Raw genomic sequence first — 19,082 nt, 5'->3', positions numbered from 1 at the left:
AAGTGAAGTGATTAACATTTCTTTAGGATGGCACCTGTTAAGGGGTGGGATATATTAGGCAGCAAATGGGCCAGCATAAAGCTCTGAGTAACTTTGACAAGGGTCAAATTGTGATGGCTAGATGACTGGGTCAGAGCACCTCTACAACGGCAGGTCTACTGGGTGTTCTGTGTATGTAGTGGTTAATCAGAGAAAAAATAAGCCTGCGCTCGGTATATCCCGCATTATATATGGTACCAGTTGCTTGGCAATAAGCCCGCGCTCTGTATATCCCATATTGTATGTGGTACCAGCTGTGTGGCAATATAAATGCCCATATATGTATACAAAACAAAAAGACAGTTGTCGACGCTTATCCTTTACACTGCATATCTGTGTGTGTCTAGCAAAATGGAAACATGAGGTATTAGTTCATATTTTTATCAAAACATTTAAGCCTGCATCTCAGCGTCAAGGGCACCTTATTATATGCAGGTCCTACACTGACCTATATGCTTTAAACACCATTAAAATGCAGATAAAATTAGATGCACTCACCTCCCAGGTATAGGGGTTTACATCTAGCAATGGCTGGCTTGTGAGCCACACCCATATGTGCCTTAAATAGGCTTGATGGACAGCTGTTATGACAATAAGGCAATATTTTGAAACAAAACCAGAGAAAAAGCAAGCCCGTGCTCAGTATATCCCGCATTATATATGGTACTAGCTGCTTGGCAATAAGCCCGCGCTCGGTATATCCAATTTTGTATGTGGTACCAGCTGCGTGGCAATATAAATGCCCATATATGTATACAAAACAAAAAGACAGTTGTCGGCGCTTATCCTTTACACTGCATATCTGTGTGTGGCTAGCAAAATGGAAACATGAGGTATTAGTTCATATTTTGATCAAAACATTTAAGCCTGCACCATGGCCTTATCTGTGCAGAGTTTGTATGTTCTCCATGTGTTTGCGTGGGTTTCCTCTGGGTGCTCTGGTTTCCTCCCACACTCCAAAAACATACTAGCAGTTTAATTGGCTGCTATCAAAATTGACCTTAGTCTCTCTCTCTCTCTCTCTCTCTCTCTCTGTATGTTAGGGAATTTAGAGGGTAAGCTCCAATGGGGCAGGGACTGATGTGAATGAGTTCTCTGTACAGTGCTGCGGAATCAGTGGCGCTATATAAATAGATGGTGATGATGATTGTTTTAAAATTCTGATTGTGTTATTGAACATAGGGACTGGTCAGATGAGGAAGACTTTGGAGCAAGTTGACTAGTTTAACATGTATTGCAATATATGGAATTACCATTCCTTGGTTTTAATACAGAGGGCAGTTTAAAGGAGTTATAGAGCACCAAAGTGTTATTTAATATAATACCAAAGGTCAGTGCAGAATTTCTTCTTGTTACTCTATTTTTTTTAGGGGCTGTGCTCAGCACAATATATTCCTTTATCCTAACTGGATCTATAGGCTTCCTTCATAACAATCCAAATGATTATGATGTATTTATTAATTTGGGGGCACACACTCAGCAATACTAGTCCAATTGCCTGATATCACTGGTGAGTTTACAGAGTATATGGCCTGCATAACATATATATTTCTAAATGTCACTAATATACCTTTTATATAGGACAAGTTGTGCTTTAGGTATAGTCATGCTTTAATACCAATCAAGCTGTGTAAATAATAGTGCACACTTGTCCGTTTGTGTTACATATCATTTTCCAAGTCCCACAAAGCTTTTTTTTCTCATTAGCATCACATATGCTAATATATTCCTCTGTTATGAGAACTAATTTAAGTGATTCTAGCCCTCTCCATCCTTTTGAGAAAACAACTTCCCCCCAGCATAAACAAAGAGCCTTAGTAGTTATCTGTGTGCCTGAAATGCTAGTAGATGAATTACTTATTTAGCATGTCAATCTAGTCATTCCTTCAAAACTTGGACTGATTAATATGTCTGCAGAAGTCTCTGGGATTTAAAAGGAAATGTAGTAGGAAGGAGTTGGAGCTGGCCAGGTGCAAGGTTTAAAGTGTGATCTCTGCGCTCAATTCTCTCTTCTTTTTGAAAACAAGTTGACTTTGAGAGAGAATACACAGAGGGCCTTCTTCATGACTGTGTAACCTTTCAGATATTTCCTCCCTGCAACAGTGGGGCTTGTGTGTATAATACACAAGGCACTACACTATGTGCATCAAAATATACTTCCTGTTGATGTCTTAATCAGTATACTAGATCAAGATGTTTAATATTCAGTGCTGGGTCTTTGAGAGCTTCTACCATGGAATCACATCTTAAGTGTAATCCCAGTTAGATGTAAACTGTTTATGTGATACATAAACACAATAGTTTAGGAGTCATTGACATGTTTCACAAGTATATAGAAAGACACCGCAAGGAGGTAAAGTATGTGGTCTACAGTCATGGTCAAAAGTTTTGAGAATGACACAAGTGGTGGTTTTTACAAAGTTTGCTGCTTCAGTGTTTTTAGACCTTTTTGTCAGATGGATGGTATACTGAAGTAAAATTACAAGCATTTCATAAGTGTCAAAGGCTTTTATTGACAATTACATTAAGTTTATGCAAAGAGTCAATATTTGCAGTGTTGACCCTTCTTTTGAAGACCTCTGCAATTCGCCCTGGCATGCTGTCAATCAACTACTAGGCCACATACTGACTGATGGCCGCCCATTCTTGCCTAATCAATGCTTGGAGTTTGTCAGAATTTGTGGGTTTTTGCTTGTCCACCTGCCTCTTGAGGATTGACCACAAGTTCTCAATACGATTAAGATCTGGGGTGCTTCCTGGCTATGGACCCAAAATTTTGGTGTTTTGATCCCCAAGCCATTTAGTTATCTCTTTTGTCTTATGGCAAGGTGCTCCATCATGCTGGAAAAGGCATTGTTCGTCACCACACTGTTTTTGGATGGTTGGAAGAAGTTGCTCTTGGAGGATGTTATGATACCATTCTTTATTCATGGTTGTGTTCTTAAGCAAAATTGTGAGTGAGCCCACTCCCTTGGCTGAGAAGCAACCCCACACATGATTGGTCTGAGGATGCTTTACTGTTGGCATGACACAGGACATTTCCTTGTCTGAACAAACGCTTTTCCAGATGCCCCAAACAATCTGAAAGGGGATTCATCAGAAAAAATGACTTTACCCCAGTCCCCAGCAGTCCAATCCCTGTATCTTTTTCTAAATATCAGTCTGTCCCTGATGTTTTTCCTGGAGAGAAGTGGCTTCTTTGCTGGTCTTCTTTACACCAGGCCATCCTCTAAAAGTCTTTGCTTCACTGTGCGTGCAGATGTACTCACACCTGTCTGCTGCTATTCCTAAGCAAGCTCTGCACTAGTGGTGCCCCGAGATCCCGCAGCTGAATCAACTTTAGGAGATGGTCCTGTCACTTACTGGACGTTCTTGGGCCCGGTGAAGCCTTCTTCACAACTATTGCACCTCCCTCTTCAGTGGCGCACGCAGGGGGGGTTTCTGAGTCTCTAGAAACCCCCCCTGCGCCAACTAAGTGGCCACTGTTCTATACAGCAGCCGCGGCGCTGTCAAAGAAGCGTCTGCGGCGGTGCTGTATTGTATACAGCACCGCCGCAGACGCTTCTTAGACAGCGCCGCGGCTGCTGTATAGGACAGCGCTGGCGAAACGGAGCTGCTGCGCATGCGCAGCAGCTCTCTCTGGGTTTTTTGGGGGTTTTTTTTTTGGGTCGGCGGGGGGAAACCCCCCCCCCGACAATCCTCCGTGCGCCGCTGCTCTTTGAAGTTCTTGATGATCCGATAAATGGTTAATTTAGGTACAGTCTTACTAGCAGCAATATCTCCCTTGTGTTACAGACTTACCTCTCCGCTGCTGGCCCGGATCCCGCACTTCCGGTTTCGGCGGTCACGTGACCGCAACCCGGGGGCGGGGAATTCAAACCTGCCAGCATAAAACCTTCACTCTGACACTCGGTGATGTGTCAGACCAACATCTATTGTTCCTGGCTCCTGTTCCCTGTGGATTCCTGTCTCCTAGACTCCTGCTGATCCCTGTGTATTGATTCCTGCCTGTTTTTGTCTATTCTTTATCTCCAGTCCTTGTGTACCGACCCGGCTTGCTGACCACGCTCCTGTTCTGGTGACCCGTGTACTGACCCGGCCTAATTAACTTCGAGCTTGCCTTCTGATTCTGTCTGCATTGCCTCTCTCTGTACCACCCCGGCCCGTCTTACCGCGCTACTCTTGCTCCTACTACACTGTACTACATCTAAGGGTGAGCCTGAGGACCGCGACCTGCGACTCCTGGCAGCAAAGCCCATCCCGTCTTGCGGCGGTTCTTGGTGAACACTGGGGAGATCATTAGACTCCGCACCTCAGGTAAGCCAGCTATATTAGATTGTAGTGTTACAGTTTGCTCTGACCATGGATCCTGCAACGAGGGACCTCCTGGAGCATTTAGCGGGGAGGGTAGAGAAACAAGTGGCAAATCAGGAGCAACTTTTAAAATTCCTTCAGAACCTATCCACGCGGATGGACACCATTCAGAATACCTTAGTAGCCACCAAACCTCCGGCACCCGTAGTGTCTGCACCGGACCCTCCAGTTCCAGCAGCTGCTTAATCCTCCCAGATGCGTATCCCTAGTCCTCCCAAATTTGATGGGGATCCTAAATTATGTAGAGGATTTTTGAACCAATGCTCCATTCAGTTTGAGCTTCTGCCAGGAAATTTTCCTTCTGAGAAATCCAAAGCAGCTTATGTAATCTCCCTACTTTCTGGCCAAGCCCTGGCCTGGGCCTCACCCTTATGGGAGAGGAATGACCCTATATTGAACGATTTTTCCATCTTTTTATCCACCTTTAAGAAGATCTTCGATGAGCCTGGAAGAATTTCCAATGCCGCCACCGGCCTGTTACGTCTGCGCCAGGGGACACAGACTGTGGGTCAGTATGCGGTTCAATTCCGAACCTTGGCCTCGGAACTCCGCTGGAACAACGAGGCTCTGGTGGCCACCTTCTGGCAGGGTTTCTCTGACCGTATTAAAGATGAGTTGGTATCCCAGGAACTTTCCCATCTTTGGACGATCTGATTTCTCTCTGTGTCAAGATAGACCTTCGTTTCAAGGAACGCAGTGCTGAGAAAGAACAAACCCATCGAAGCATGGTTCGCCTAACTCCGAGTTTCCAAACACCAGTCCTTCCTCCTGAGGAGCCGATGCAGGTTTGCTTCTTCCACTGTCTCCGAAAGATGGTTCCTCCAGATGTTTTCAAATTCTTCAAAATATTCCCCTTGACTCTTCTACCTGAGCCCTACCAAGCCTTCTCTGACGTCTTTTGCGAGCAGGAGGCCACAAGACTCCCTCCACATAGGATCTGGGACTGCGGTATTGACCTTGTGCCTGGCAAACCCATTCCTCAAGGCCGTGTATACCCACTTTCCGTTCCCGAATCTAAGGCTGTGGAGGAGTATGTCCAAGAGAACTTAAAAAGGGGCTTCATTCGTAAATCTGCCTCCCTGGCTGGGGCTGGCTTCTTCTTCGTGAAAAAGAAGGATGGGGGCCTTCGTCCTTGTATAGATTACAGAGGTCTAAATGCCATCACCATTAAGAATCGGTATCCTCTGCCTTTGATTTCTGAGTTATTCGACCGGATTAAAGGTGCCACCATCTTCTCTAAACTTGATCTCAGAGGAGCGTACAATCTCATACGCATAAAGGAAGGGGATGAATGGAAAACAGCCTTTAATACCCAGGATGGCTACTTTGAATATTTAGTCATGCCCTTTGGGTTATGCAATGCCCCGGTTATCTTCCAAGGTTTAATGAATGAGCTCTTTAAAGACCTCTTGTATCATTCGGTAGTCATCTACTTGGACGACATCCTCATCTTTTCCCAAGATCTAGTATCCCATCGCAGACATGTACTGGATGTTTTGTCCCGCATCAAAAAAAAAATCTCTATTCTGTAAATTAGAGAAGTGTACCTTTGAGCAGAAACAAATTCCTTTCTTAGGATATATTATTTCTGGCACCAGGCTGCAAATGGATCCTACCAAATTAAAGGCCATACTTGACTGGCCTCAACCTTCGGGCCTTAAGGCAACCCAACACTTCTTAGGATTCTCCAACTATTATCGCCAATTCATCAAAGGTTACTCTTCCCTAGTGGCTCCCATCACTGCATTGACTTGCAAGTCTGCTAACGCTAAAGTATGGTCTGCTGAAGCTTTCCAAGCCTTTGTTCTACTGAAATCTCTCTTCTCCTCTGCACCCATCCTCCAACAGCCTGATTGTTCTCGTCCCTTTGTCTTGGAGGTGGATGCGTCTTCAGTTGGTACAGGAGCTGTACTTTCAGAACAGGACTCTTCTGGCAAACTTCGTCCTTGTGGATTCTTTTCCCGTCATCTGTTACCTGCTGAGAAGAATTATGGTATTGGTGATAAGGAGCTCCTGGCCATCAAATTGGCTCTCTCCGAATGGAGGCATCTCCTAGAAGGGGTACAATTCCCTATTACCATCTATACGGATCACAAGAATCTATTATACTTACGTACTGCCCGTTGTCTGAATCCCCGGCAAGCAAGATGGTCCTTATTCTTCTCACGCTTTGATTTCAACATCACCTTTCATTCTGGATCAAAGAATACTAAAGCAGACGCGTTATCTCGCTCTTTTGATCCAGCTGATACAGAACCTTTGGAGGAGAGTAAATTCATTCTGGACCCTTGTCGAGTGTTGGCAGCTACACACCTTAAAAAAGGTTGCCCTCCAGGCAAGACATTCATCCATCCACCTATACGTACCCAACTTCTAGGCTGGGCTCATCGTTCTCTTTTCTCCGGACATGCGGGCATTCGCAAAACCTTGGACTTGTTGTCCCGAAGTTACTGGTGGCCTTCCTTACTGAGGGATGTAAGGAGATTTGTTTCTGCCTGTTCTAAATGTGCCCCACACAAGACCCCCAGGAGAAGACCTTATGGATGTTTGCTTCCACTACCCATTCCTGAATATCCCTGGTCGCAGATCATCACGGACCTTCCTTCTTCCAAATCCTGTACGGTGGTGCTAGTGGTCACGGACCGCTTCTCTAAAACTGCCCACTTTATTGCTCTTAAAGGTCTTCCTTCTTCTTCCTCATTATCCAATATCTTTGTTAAAGAGATATTTCGCCTCCATGGTTGTCCTCAAAATATTGTTTCCGATCGAGGATCCAAATTAATTTCCAAATTTTGGAAGTCTTTTTGCAGCAAGTCCGGAATTAAACTTGACTTTTCCTCCGCATATCATCCCCAGTCCAATGGGTCTACGGAGAGAACTAACCAGGAGTTAGAAATTTTTTTAAGAATATTTATCTCAAGCAATCAAGATAACTGGGTGGATCTCCTCCCATGGGCTGAGTTTGCCCATAACAACCATTTCCATGAGGCTATCTCTAACTCCCCCTTTTTTTATCCTTTATGGCTGTCATCCGAAATTGCCCACCTTCTCGCAAATTGCACCCTCTGAAGTTCCGGCGGTGAACTCTTTGCTTCGTGACTTCTCGTCCATTTAGGAACAGACCAAGAGAAATCTGAAGAGAGCAACTATTCGCTCCAAGGAATCCTACGATAAAAGAAGAGCTGGTCCCAAATTTTCGGTTGGTGACAGGGTATGGCTGTCCACGCTAAACATTCGTTTAAAGGTTCCCAGTAAGAAATTCGCTCCCAAGTTCATTGGTCCGTTCACGATTTCTGAAGTCATCAATCCGGTAGCTTACAGATTAAATCTGCCTCCCTCCCTACGATGCCTTTCATGTATCTTTGCTGAAACCTATGATAACCAACAAATTCTCCACTCCGTCCACAGTTCCTCCTCCATTTGTACATCAAGACCAGGTGGAGTATGGGATTAAGACTATTCTGGATTCTCGCAAGGTTCGAGGTGCTGTACAATTCTTGGTGGATTGGAGGGGTTACGGCCCCGAGGAGTGCTCTTGGGTAAGAGCTGTTGATCTGCATGCCCCTCGCCTACTCAGGCTGTTCCACAAGAAATTTCCCCTGAAACCCTGTTAGGTGTTCGGAGTCCACCCTTAGGACAGGGGGAACTGTTACAGACTTACCTCTCCGCCGCTGGTCCGGATCCCGCACTTCCGGTTTCGGTGGTCACATGACCGCAACTCGGGGGCAGGGAATTCAAACCTGCCAGCATAAAACCTTCACTCTGACAGTGTCAGAGCAACATCTATTGTTCCTGGCTCCTGTTCCCTGTGGATTCCTGTCTCCTAGACTCCTGCTGATCCCTGTGTATTGATTCCTGCCTGTTTTTGACTATTCTTCATCTCCAGTCCTTGTGTACCGACCCGGCTTGCTGACCACGCTCCTGTTCTGGTGACCCGTGTACTGACCCGGCCTAATTAACTTCGAGCTTGCCTTCTGATTCTGTCTGCATTGCCTCTCTGTGTACCGACCCGGCCGGTCTTACCACGCTACTCCTGCTCCTACTACGCTGTACTACATCTAAGGGTGAGCCTGAGGACCGCGACCTGCAACTCCTGGCAGCAAAGCTCATCCAGCCTTGCGGCGGTTCTTGGTGAATACCGGGGAGATCGTTAGACTCTGCACCTCAGGTAAGCCAGCTATATTAGATTGTAGTATATCCAGTAATCCGTTACACCTTGCCTGTGAAGCCCTTTTTGTGCAAAGCAATGATGACTGCATGTGTTTCCTTGCAGGTAACCATGGCTAACAGAGGAAGAACAATGATTTCAAGCACCACCCTCCTTTTAAAGCTCCCAGTCTGTTATTCTAACTTAATCAGCATGACAGAGTGATCTCCAGCCTTGTCCTCGTCAACAATCTCACCTGTGTTAACAAGAGAATCACTGACCTGACGTCAGCTGGTCCTTTTGTGGCAGAGCCGAAATGCAGTGGAAATGTTGTTTTGGGGATAAAGTTCATTGTCATGGTAAAGAGGGACTTTGAAATTAATTGCAATTCATGTGATCACTCTTCATGACATTCTGGAGTATATGCAAATTGCCATCATAAAAACTGAGCACTTTTGGCCATGACTATAAATATACATTTCGTACCTCCTACTATCTGGCCTTACCCACACACGTGTTTTCACTCTACAAACTGTCCTAAATTCCACAACAAAACTTCCTCTCTATGCTCTACATCCACTGCAGCTTCTTGTGCAAATCTCTACACTAGTCCCCATTTTCTCATGTTCAATTTAAGCTTCTCATTCTTGGCTTCGGAGTCCTCACCAACTCCTAACCCTAATAAATCTCTGACCTTGTCACTCCCTCTTGTCCTCTTTGATCTGCCTGTGACCTACGCCACTCCTCTTCCCTCATAACCACATCTCACTGCAAGGTGAGATCAAAAAGGATACAGAAGTCTTCAATGCTGCTCCCCACTTATGAATCTTGCTATCCTACCTAGCCAAACTCTCCTGCAGCTTTCAATCCTTCAAGCAATCTCTCAAAACCCAGCTCTATATTGTAGCCTATCCTACCCCCAACTGATATTTCCTCTGCATGTTCTACCAGCTACAGTCCCATGTCCAACTACCACTAGCTCCTCTTGTCTCAGCATTGCTATTTCCTGATAGACTGTAAGCTCTCACAAGCAGGGCCCTGTCTACCCTTTATCTCAGCTCTGCACCTCCTTCGTCAACCTAGTATGTACATGTTTTATTTTATGTGTAATTGTATTTGTGTGATTTGTAACGCTGACTGTCCAGCGATGCTGAGTTTTATGGTGCCCTATAAAGAAATATTGATGACAATAAAAAAAATGGTAGTAGTCAGCGGTAAGAATAAGGCATTTCATTCAACCAGTTTACTAACAAATGTAAAGTCTGGAAAGTTTACAGCTGGATAGCAACCTCTTTGAGAGCCCACTTTGGAACAGGTAGATTTAGGTCAACCCTTTGACTGTGGGATGACAATTTCAGCCACAAATGGGATAATACCTCTAAACACAGGGGATGTGCATTTTGAGCTGTGTCTCATTGGTGAAAATAATCTGATATAGACAGAAATGACCTTACCTTTTAGCAATTTTTGCAACTAAGAGGCTTAATGTCAACTGCTACATGTGGCTCCTTGTTTTATCTTTGATTCTAAAACTTCCTGACTTGTTTTGTGCTTTGCTCTTGAAGTAGGGCTTTGGTCAGTTTCTATGTTATTTGTTTGAGAAGGTGACTGGTCCACTGGTTTCACTCTTGTCCTATTGAATCACACCTCTGATCTGGTATATCCACTAAGGAGCTAACATAGATTTGGAAAGTGACAGTTGGTGGGATGTCTGCTGCTTCAGTGTACGAAGTAGCTTATAAGTTTTGTTTCATAATAAAACATCTTCCTTAAATTGATCATGAATTATCTGCTGCTAACAAGTTATGGGCCCTGAACCACAGTGAATGTCAGAATCTTAAGAAATTGGCTGTTAATAGTGACTGAAATGCTAATCTGACTAAGCAGAACCACCAGTTATCAAAGCTTAAAGTGAAGATGATGCTAACATTCCCAGATGATTAGATTGAGAATGAATAAAAAGCCTAATGTACCATTTCCCTTACGATAGATGATGGTCTCCCCTTCACTTACCAAAGAGATACCAGTAAATAATTTACTATATGTACCTAGTCTTGAAAAAAAGCCTATCAGTGAAGAAACTCACAAAGCAAAGGAATGTTGAGATTTTCAAGTATGTAATTTGCATCACCACAAATAACCAAAACAGTCTTACAGAAGGAAAAATCAAAAATTAATTTTCCCAGTTGAACTGCAAAGAAGCAATGGACACTGCTAAGAAGGAATGACTTATGAGCTGTATCCATATATGATACAGATGTCTGAGACATAGGAACACCAAAACAATAGGAAAGCTAACTGAATAATATCTTGATAATGGTATCAAGATTGATCAGTGCAGCCAGATAAAATGCACTAGCTGCTTGAAAGGGAAAATGACCAGACATATTTTCCAAATAGAGCAGTAGCAGAACATAGCAATCTCTATACTAGATAAGCACTGACATGAACACTGTTCTGATGAACACTAACGTTTTTTTCTCATTTTCATGGATGATCAAGATACACAATTATCTACATGCTTCACAGCAAGGATATAGTAGAAACTCAAAGAAATAAGCAACAAGTTTGGAAGGATGCCAAAGGCACTACATGCAGATAATAGGACTAAATAAACAAGTGCAAAAGCCAAGCCATCTTGAAAAAAAACTGAATTGTGTTCCAGTCTACAGTAGGATTTAACCTCTAGAATAGAAAGTGTGAAAGCAAGTAAATTATGCCTTTTCATACAGATATACCAACTACATATTGAGGCGAATTATTCATGATAATCTGTTACCTAGAAAATGATTTACTCACTTAGGCTCCATATAAACAGTGCAGCGGAACAGAAAGAGATCTGAGAAATAGCATATATGAATATTTGGAAGCAAGGCTTATGTACATGCTCTAAAAGAAAAGCACAAAAAATGGGAACCTAAAGCTAAGAAAGGAAATATCATAGGCTACAGCGATACCCAAAAAGGATACAGAATTCCGCATCTAGTCACCAGCAATTTACAGAAGCTATTTCATATAGACTCATCCTGTTTAAAAAATAATTTCTAGACTGCAGTTGTAGTGTGTGCTTGTATATTTTTGTGATGGACATATTCTGTTGCAAGTAATGGTGCTGTCCCTTCCTGCAGCCTTTCAGCTTCCATCTGCATTGGGACTTATGATTACCATTCAAGGTGAGTGAGTATATTCTGTTTGATTCAGTGCTATCAAGAACTTATGAGGCGACTAGCATGAACTTGTTTTACTTATGCTTGTTACATGAAATCCAAATACTGATTGTCATAAGCTAGCTACTTACTTGCAGGAACTCTGTTTCTAATTATGGTCTAAAACCTAAAAGGGAAAGTCTGAATTATGTTTTCTCTTTGATTCTCTGTAACTTCTTCTGCACTACACATGAGATATGGATAGAGAGATCCAGAGTTGTAACTACAGATGAATGCCCAAAACCAATTTATGGCAAAAGTTGTAAAAGCTAAAACTTCCTGGAATATCTTTAGAAGTTTATTTCAATATCATCAATAAATTCCAAAAACAGACCCCTCATATTCTTTGTTGTTCTGTGATATCTCACAACATCTCAGCTGGGTAACAAGAGACTAAGCAGCTGATATAAGTTTGAATGAAGGGAAATAAGGACAAAGAAAAATGTTGATATCTTCTCAACTATCATACTTACATGTCTGGTATGTAAATTAAGGAAAACATGACCTATTACGTGGGAGTCATATCATCTTTGTAGGACATTCTAGTACAAAGTTAGGCAAGTGTAAAAAAAACCTGATTTGAAAGGTGTTTGAAAAGATGGTCGTAAAAAACTAATTTGCATTTACACAGACTTTCTAGTTCTTCTGACATCACAGTGGAAGGGGGACGTTGAGTTCCCTGAAGCATGTTTAAAATGTTCGGTAGAACTAACTGATTTTGCTCACTTTTGGGAGTTAATTTTCATATTGAGAAGTGTTCAAGCAAATTCATGCTCGCCCAGCAGACAGAAATCTGATCATTCATGAGTTTCTCTATTGTTTATCCCCTTTCAATTTACAATAAATTATAGTATAATATCTTTGTATGTCATTTTTGTTAATTTTTTTCTTCCTAAGCATCATGGATTTATTTTCCATATAAAATTACACGTAATGGGCCTAATTCATTAAGGCACGTATCTGGCTGTTTTGAGAGAATTGTACACATTATCCATATGCGCATGGACAGAACTGTAATATACGTCAACGAAACCAAGTCTTATGCGGATACAGATGCAAAGGACACTTACTACAGTTTACGATTTTGGGGAGTGAACGCAGGGAAGGGGCGTTTGGCTATAGTCAATTTACAGTGAGAGTGTGCTATGTTCGAGCACATGCAGCCACATCCGAATCAAGCGCTAGCGGTCTCACAGTTACTTGATTTTCTGCTCTTGCACAAGCTATAGGGCTAGCTAAGTCCTGAGTCCTAGGGATGCCAGTATTGAATGTGAGTGTCTGCAGTTAGAAGCAAGCGTAAAAATGTCTGCTATGTACAGTAGACATTAAGGACAGCCTAGTAAATGTTTTTCCAAGTGAAAAACAAAACAAAAAAACATTTTTTTTACATTTACATTTATAATCATAAATTACTATATTATTGGCAGGTAATATTAATTGCTAAATATTTTCTTTTCTGTGCATTCTTCTGAGATTTTAAATTTCACATTGATATTGTACGTATCCTGCAGTGTCTGGTCTAGTAAAACTACATCCATAGTCCTCATCACACATGTCTTTAGATCCGTTACTTGTTGACTTCGGGAGTACGGAGAGACGATTTATGTGCGGTTTATAACAAACGCACAATGCACTCAGTATGCGTACCTTAATGACTAAGGTCGAATGACTACATGTCTCTGTGTTCTTATGAATTCACGTGTCAAACTTAGCTTGGAATTAGAACACTACATAGCTGAAACAGAAGATATCATTTACTTTATGATAAAAGAAGGGAGATAGATTTAGATAAAGGGAGAACCAAAGGCTTCCTGATTAAGAGTGTCAGCTATTCAAAAAACCTTGGTGGTGGCATAATTGGTAAGGCAAAAGTTAGTGTGTGGGGTAAATAGGAAGAGTTTTAATCATTTTTCAACAGACCAGGAGGTTGTTTTTATTAACCCTTTGTAATACACACATCATGCAGGCTCGGTTGAGTGCTGGATAATGACACTAATGTAGAGATGTGCCCGTGAAGAGAAGAAATTCTACTGCATTCCAGCAACGGTGAGTATTTCTCCTTCTCCGCAGGTCCCGACAGCAGTGGGCAAGTGACATAGCCAGATTTAGACCTCATGGGGCCCTAGGCAAGATACTGGTTTGGGGCCCCCTCCCTGAAAAAATCCATAGCACTATAGTTTTTAGCATAACATATACCCCTATTCAGGGGCTGGCTGGCAGACTTTAGCCCAGGGGGGCAAGCACATAGCACTGGACCATAAGTAGCGGTCCATTTTTAAAGGTTGGTCTCACCGCCGGCCCTGGGAGGGCCCTCTGGGGACCGCTGGGCCCTAGGCAATTGCCTAGGTTGCCTAGTAGTAAATCCGGCCCTGGCAAGTGAGCCAATCAAGTCTCACTTTCCTCTGCTGGCCAATTGTCAGCCAGATGAATGAGCCAATGCTGGTGTTCCTCGCAGGTAGAAGGAGGAGGTCTAGGGAGTGCACTACATCCAGTACTTAGCGAAGTTGCATACCTGACCGTTAGTTGTTTGTTTTAGGGTCAGGGCACCTCTTGTTAGCTAGTACTAATTGTGTAGGTGGTACATTTATAATCATAAATTACTATATTATTTGCAGGTAACATTAATTGCTTAATATTTTCTGTGCATTCTTCTGAGATTGCCTCACCTGTAGAGTAGAGGGAGGACATTTTGTGTTCTGTCTTCCACAGATGACAGAGAGGGGCAGGAGAGCAGGGACCGGTGAGAATCACTCTCAATTCCTACTTCTGGTTAGGCCCTCACCGAGGGGTGAGTGGAGTGTTTGGGGCAGGACTGTTCCTGGGCCCAGACACTCGTAACTCCGCACCCTTGGCAAGAGCAAAGCGAGGTGTTGGCAAACAGGGTTGAGTGAAGGTCTCTTCTCCTTGCCATAGCCTCGGACAGTCCCTTTCTGGTAAGCACTGGTTGTAATCTCTGTTTCTCCCTCATAGAGAAGGGGAGTGGGGTGATCGAGATACAGTTGCTGGTCTGCCGGAAAGGGAAACAGCAGGTGCAGAGGCGGAGAGTGGCTGCAGTGAATCCGAAGCGGACAGAAGGTGGTCATCGTTCGGAAGGTACGATATCTGTGTGCATCTGTCCTGTTACCCCGCAGACGTTACACTAAATTGCAACTTGAAGGCAAAGATATCATTAAAAATATAGAATAAGACTCGATATCCACTATTTCAGAGGTTTGTAGAAATCAAGTACTTTCGCGAATTGAAAATTGTTGTGTGCCGCTCCACACGCCAAGGAACGCCCCTACAAATATGTTCTCTCGACCCATTTACCTCATTTTAGCACATTTACATTTCATTTTTGCACTGGTCAGCAAAACTAGGCTACATATGCGCCTATTCTGTCCTTTGCAAGGAACGTCCTCACTCCTCCTAACTCCTCCTATCAGCTGCTGCACGCATCTGCTCCTCACACAAATGTCGCCCTATTGCTCCATACACCTATGCACTATGGATATCTAGACACATGTGGAGATATCAAGGTGTAAAATAATAGCAAAAAAAAATATTTTGCTCTTCACCTAGTCCATTCTATGCTTCTTAAATCATCTACATAGTGCACTCCAACCAAATCCCCCCAGCACACCACCACCACTATATTCCACAATGTGCCAGCTAAAACTCATTGTTGTTGTTGCAACAACTATAGAAGCAAAACTTCAATTTTCCTTATATGTCATCAAAAAGTATGAGTTCCTTCTCACAGCATTTCTGCTTGTGAATTCATTAAGAATAGCTTTGGAAAAGAAAAGTTCTTACTAACATTTTTACTCTCTGTGAATGTGAAGCACAACTAAGCTGTTTGGACTCGCTTGAGTCATGTAGAATAGTGTAGGAGTAAATGTAAACTCTGTCAATGCATGATCAAAAATGTCAAAATATTAGCATCTGTAGAAATATTCTGCCGTGCAAAATGTTTGTTGCTCACCATGAATGCTTTGGGATTTTGTACTTCTCAGGCAACACTGGCTCTACTGTGTTCAAATTATTAGCTAGTACTTTGGATTGTGTCCAAAATATATCAAAACTATTCTTCAAACATTGAATTTCAGTTTTCAGATTTTCAATAATAACACATGCTTGTTAGAGGCTCAGAGTGCTGGCTTGTAATGCTGTGATTGAATCGTCAATGGGAGAGAATAATTTGAGAACCGAGAAGTACACAGGAAATGTCTCTAGCAATGGAATCCCTTGACTTTGGCCTTAATATTAGTATGAGCTTCCTAAGCAATTCTCTGCAAAAATTCAAGTAGTTCACTGGAATGTTGCTGCATGAAGGGTTCATCTCATGGGTGGTAATGCTGAAAACTCCAATTCCCAGCATGCCTGAGGAGTGAGGATAAAGGAAATGATGTCAGAGCCCGCCAAATGTGGAATACTTGACACAAGAGAGGAGGAGAATGCGAAGTGTGAGAGTGAAGCATAGAGGTAGGCATGACCATCGCTTGGACCGCCGCCTAGCCAAGTGGAGCCGATAAGAGACAGAGAGCAGCACAAGCTACATCATCAGCATCATTATCAACATTTATTTATATAGTGCCAGCAAATTCCGTAGTGCTTTACAATTGGGAACAAACACACTAATAAAACAATAATGGGCAATACAGACAGACAGACAAAGAGGTAAGAGGGCCCTGCTTGCAATCTTGCAATCTATAGGACAATGGGAGTCTGATACATAAGGTTAAGTGCTACATATTGCTATTGGTTCAGCCAGAATGCAAGCAGGCTTTATGATCCAGTCATACAGCAATGTTGGTCAGAGACTCAGAGGGTTGTAATCTTGTGTGAACAGTGGAAATGGTGGTAATAGGTTAACCTAGGAAGGTTAAGAGGGTGGTTGAGGAATATTATAAGCTTGTCCGAAGAGGTGGGTTTTCAGAGAACGCTTGACTGTTTAAAGAAAAGAGGAAAGTCTTAATTGTGCGAGGGAGGGAACTCCACAAAGTGGGTGCAGGCGGAAAAAATTCCTGTACCCGGGAATGGGAGCAGGTAATGAGTGTGATTGAGTGTCGCAGATCTTGTGCAAAATAGGTGTTGAGTTGGTAGATGTTTTGAGACAAGTGAGGAGATGTATGTAGGCGCAGTTTTGTTGATGGGCTTGTATGTTAGTAGAACATCCATTAAACTTGCGAAAGAAAGAAGCCGCTGTGAGAGTGAGTACATTAGGGACATTAAGTCCTGCAGAGCAAGACAAATACATAGAGAGCAACTACAGTATAAAGAGACTACAGATGAAAATGTCTACCGATCTCCTATAGAGAAACGCAGGGCTCATGAAGAGAGCTGCATATTTGACAGTGAGAACTGCCAACCTTACTGAGAAAGTTGCCAGTCTTGTCAAAAGAGGTGCCAATTTATCACGAAAAGCTGACAGGTTACTAGAGAAAACTGTCAGTCTCACAGAGGGACCAGTACAAGTTGCCAGAGGTTCTGTCCAGAGGGAATTCAGGTCCATTGCTTAGGAAGTCTAGGTCCAGTCCAGGTGGTCTAAACGTAGTATATCTCTCGTGTAAATCCAGGATCTCATCCAGTGGGTCACATTTTAACTTAAGTATGGTCTCTTCAACTGCGTCTATATATTGGTTTAAATCTCTGTTCAATGCAGCATATTCTAACATGACAGATTCCATGCTGCCCACATGTTCCATTTCACAGTCTGTCTGAAGAAGATCTAATGCCACTTCAGTTGTAATATCCATTCCTGTGTCTACATAAGTTTGGCAGTTCTTCAGGGATGAGAGGGAGGTATCCACAGAGGAGGAGATTAAAGATGCAGCACGAGCAGACATGGTTTAATAATGTAGAGTTCATTGACAGCACTGTTGGGCTTAAGGCAGCTAAGCTATTGTTAGCTTATTTTGTAGGGGCCCAAACAAACCAAGCACTTCAGCCACAAAATTGGCACTGCTTGTCGCTGGAGTGCTTGCTTTGTTAAACTGTACATGCCCTTTTCAATATCTTACATAAGGGTGGGTGGGAGGGCCAAAGGACAATTCCATCCTGCACCACTTTTTCTTTTTTTACTGCCACTGCTGTGTGGCAATGTTTCCTAGATGTGCTATGAACTGCCGTGTGTTTGTGCTGTTGCTCTTTCGCTTAGTATCCAGCCAGCTCGCTGCAGTCTTTATCCGAAAGTGTATGAAAATAATATTGTGACCTGTGAGGTGTTCAGAATTGACTGAGAATGACTGAAAATTAGTGTTATTGAGGTTAATAATAATGTAGGAACAAAAAAAGAGCAAAATTATGTGATTTTAGCATATTTTAACATTTTTAATAAAAAAAATACAGATCCAAAACCAAAACCAAATCATTCGACGGTGGTTTTGTCAAAACCAAAATCAAAACACGGGGTCAGTGAACATCTCTAGTATTAACCCACAATTAATAGGGCTGCATGTTGCTATTGTCTTGAAACATCCATAAAATAAATGTATTTGATGTACTCATATCTGAATAAACATAATAAATAAATTTAATAAACATTATTTTATTCGTCTAATACATTATAAACATAATAAATAATCTTAATAAACACTATTTTGTTCAACTTATATGGGGGTATTCAATTGTTAGTGTTAACGGAAAAAAACGAGCGCTCAAAAAAATCTTAGCGTTAATACGGTAAATACTCGCGGAATTTCAGCTCGCTGCTCCCTGAGCGGCGAGCTGAAATTCCGCGAGTAAACTACCGTATTATTGCTTTTCTCGCGCAATATTACCGTATAAACGGTAATATTTTTTGAGCGCTCGTTTTTTTCCGTTAACGCTAACAATTGAATACCCCCAATAGAATTGAATAAAATAATACACCCTGCCACCATGTTAAAATCATTTTCAGAGACATTTAGCTGCACAGCCAGTAAACCCAAGCTAATCATACATGACAGTATGCAGGACTCCACTACAGTCGCCATCATTCCAGGGACAAGAATTTCCATTTACAAATCATTAAAACCTGGGACTCTCCCTGGAAATTAAAGATACTTGGCAGCTATGCACATAAAACACATCCATGTAAGACACAGATTTGATTTATCATCATTTACACTACCCACCATTCAAACATCCATTTGTATTTTTCTCTCACTACGTTCTTTCATTTATAAATTATTTCTGACAGTTTTTCTTAACCCATGCTTTTATTATGTTTATTATGTTTTTTATACATCTTCATATTATTTCATCTCTCTTCAAATGACACACTGCTTTCAGTTATAAATGATTATTCTAAAATGTAATCCCCCTGTATTTATTGCTTTTATATATACATCTTA

The sequence above is a fragment of the Mixophyes fleayi genome, chromosome 1 (assembly GCF_038048845.1).
Source record: "Mixophyes fleayi isolate aMixFle1 chromosome 1, aMixFle1.hap1, whole genome shotgun sequence".
NCBI classification, from domain to species: Eukaryota; Metazoa; Chordata; class Amphibia; order Anura; family Limnodynastidae; genus Mixophyes; species Mixophyes fleayi.
This window is presented reverse-complemented; position numbering follows the sequence as displayed.